The 3,449-nt window shown below is 39.7% G+C and overlaps 1 long non-coding RNA gene across 1 annotated transcript; it reads left to right on the plus strand.

Moving 5' to 3' along the window:
• Window positions 1-1,457: 1,457 nt before the first annotated feature.
• On the plus strand, window positions 1,458-2,714 carry LOC116989359. Its single transcript, XR_004416226.1, has 2 exons — window positions 1,458-1,720; window positions 1,938-2,714. It is a non-coding gene; the product is annotated as an uncharacterized LOC116989359 (long non-coding RNA).
• The last annotated feature ends 735 nt before the right edge of the window (window positions 2,715-3,449 follow it).

Below are 3,449 nucleotides of genomic sequence, written 5' to 3' on the forward strand. Positions count from 1 at the left end.
CTGGATGAATTTAAGAGAGAGTTAGATAGAGCTCTAGGGGCTAGTGGAATCGAGGGATATGGGGAGAAGGTAGGCATGGGTTATTGATTGGGGACGATCAGCCATGATCACAATGAATGGCGGTGCTGGCTCGAAAGGCCTTCTCCTGCACCTATTTTCTATGTTTCTATGAAATTTCCCAAAATATAAATTATAACAAAGTCTTTTTTCTGATGCTTATTCACTCTCATCTGTATTTGACTCCAGACCCATAGCAATGTGCTTAACACAAATCTCACATTTGGACCATTGCTGCTACAGAAAATGGATAAAACCAAATACTCCACATGGGATTGACCAAATCAGCAAATTCAGACATGGTGAAGGCTTCCCCAACACAATTGACCTTGCAAACACCAACTCACAAACATTTTGGGATTAGATTTGTACCACGGACTAGTCACATCACAGCCTGACATAGTTGTCTTCTCAGAATCATACTTTAAAGACAATCTGCCAGACTCCTTCATTACGATTCTTGGTTACGTTTTGTACCACTGCCAAGATAGATCCATCAGAAGAGGCCACATTGTGGTTTCCAGGCAGCAGCAAGGAGTAGCCCTTGAAGTTCTCAACATTGACTTAAAATCCTATGAAGTCCCCTGGCACCAGGTGAAACTGGCAAACAAACATCCTCCTGATTATCACCTTCCTTCCTCCCTCATCTGATGAATCAAAGCCCTTTCACATTGAACAACATCAGGAAATAGCACTACAAATAACAATGAGGCAGAATGTAGTCTGGGGTGGGACTTCAAGTTATAGTGGTAGCACCATTAGGAACTGAGATGTCTAATTCCTGATCAACATATCAGCCAGGTTATGTTTATGAAAGTGTGTCATCACAAGAGATATTAAAAAAATAAACTGCTGGAAGAGCACAATGGATCAAGCAGCAACTGGAGGCAAAGGGATGGTTGACACTTCGGGACAATAGATAAAATTGCAAATTGACCTGAGTGTGTAGGATAGCACTAGTGTATGGGGTGATTGCTGGTCGGCACGGACTGTGTGGGCCTTAGGGTCTGTATCACGCTTCATGTTGGGACGACAGATGGTGCAATGGGCTAAGTGTTCGGCTGGCGACCGGAAGGTGGCCGGTTCGAATCCCGCTTGGAGTGCATACTGTCGTTGTGCCCTTGGGCAAGACACTTCACCCACCTTTGCCTGTGTGTGAATGTGTGTGAGTGATTGGTGGTGGTCGGAGGGGCCGTAGGTGCAGAATGGCAGCCACGCTTCCGTCAGTCTGCCCCAGGGCAGCTGTGGCTACAGAAGTAGCTTACCACCACCGAGTGTGACTGAGGAGTGAATGAATAATGCGATGTAAAGCGCCTTGAGTATTAGAAAGGCGCTATATAAATCCCATCCATTATTATTATTATTAAAGTCTACAATACGTGTTTCAATAGTCAGATAATAGTGGGGAAGAAGCGGTCCTTGAATCTAATGGTATGTGCTTTCAAACTTTTTTTATCTTCTGCATAATGGGAGAGGAGAGAAGAGGGAATAACTGTGCTTTGAGTGGTCCTTAATTATGTTTTGTAAACGAGTTGTACCTTATTCATCTAGGCCCAATCGTTTGCTGATTCTGCATGGATTTTTAGATGAAAATGTGCACTTTTTCCACACAAATTTCCTAGTCTCTCAATTGATCAGAGCTGGAAAGCCATATCAGCTTCAGGTAAGACAAAATATGGTGAAAATTAAATAAACTGCAGATGCTTCTATACGTATAACATCAGGTCATTTACTCTGAAATATTAACTTTGTTCCCCTTGGCACAAATACTATCTGACCTGCTCAATATTTTAAGCACTATGCTTTATTTCAGTTTTTTGCATCTGCTAAATGTTGCTTTTGGTTTTGCTTTATGAATAATTAGTTGTCTGTTGCCACAGATTTACCCCAATGAACGACAGTATTCGCTGCCCTGAGTCTGGAGAGCACTGTGAGATAATGCTGCTACACTTCCTACAGGAATACCTCTGAGAAAGAAAAATGATCAACAATTAAGAAATACAATAAATGATTTTAGACCATTGCTGATATTCAGTTCCTGGTGACTTGCTTTTGTCAAACAACATATTTGCCAACCTCGCCAACACCCCAGAAATCTTCAATCATATCTACATCAGTTTACCATTTTCCTTATAACATCAGTTCTGAGCAAGGGGATAAAATGAATTTTTCAACTGTGATTTGATATGGCTTGCTAGCCTAAATTTTGGTTAAATTTACATGAATTGTAACAATACAGCATGGAGTTGGTGTTGATTCACCTAAACTATTTACAGGCCTTAAACTCCATTATGATTGGGAGTGAGTATAAAGATCTAAATATTTATTCTCTCAACTTTGAAAGATATGTCCAAACCTGCTGTTGGGAATTTGACCAGCTTTGTTTTAAAAAAAGAACACTCTCTGGCTGTTTGGGTTAGCAGCCATGTTTCTGAAATTCATCCCCCTAGGAACTTGGTTTCACAATGCCATTCAGTAAAATACTTATTTTAACCTCTACAAGCTGCACCACCCAGGGAGTGTGTTTCTGGGCACGAACCAACTACAACTTTGCTGAGTATTCAAAATGTGTATTAAAAGAAAATATTTTTATGAATTCTTATTCTTTTATAATGAGTGTATGGCATTGTAACTCATTAAATAATTGTATCGCTTAATTCAATCTGCATCTCAAATTCTTTACCGGCTTTAACCTTTTTAATCCTGAATCATCAGGCTTTTTAGTCCGGTTTCATAGATTTTGGCTGTCCTTGGGTTCCTCGTGAAACTGGCAGTTCTTAAAATCACATAATCTGTGTCTAAAACATGGAAGAAGCCGCAAGACAATCCTGTATATCCTCAATCCTGTCCTCATCCAACAGCAGTAACTTTCATTTTAATAAAGGGATTAACATGTTAAAATGTGCATTTTCGTAGACCTGTCAGGGGAAAAAAAATAATGCTCAGGCAAACAAAGGTAAACTATTCAATGAATTAAAGTGTGATCAAAATGGTGGATTTGCAGGGGTCCCGTGAAGATCTGAGGGCAAGGTAGGAAAGAATGAAGGAAAATTAAGCATGATGTTGTATGGTAACTTGATATTATAGTCTGGGAAAACCCTGGGCGTTTGTTTTAAAGTTGAACCAACAATGGAACATTAGGTCAATGATCATGTTTTTAAAACAGCAATGCGCAATTTTGGAAGGAAGCAAACTTAATTTTAATGATGAGACCTGAAATCCCATGGCTTATTCCAATGATCATCTCTAACACCATTTAGTGAAGACACATAGTAGTCATCAAGAAATTGGGTAAATGCCAGAATTGTGCGTGCATAAATCCTTATTACTTATTTCTAGTTACAGCTTTGTTTTATTGAACGTCCAGGTTGTGTAAAAGCCATAGCTGTAAC

Source organism: Amblyraja radiata, chromosome 29 (assembly GCF_010909765.2).
Source record: "Amblyraja radiata isolate CabotCenter1 chromosome 29, sAmbRad1.1.pri, whole genome shotgun sequence".
Classification (NCBI taxonomy): Eukaryota; Metazoa; Chordata; class Chondrichthyes; order Rajiformes; family Rajidae; genus Amblyraja; species Amblyraja radiata.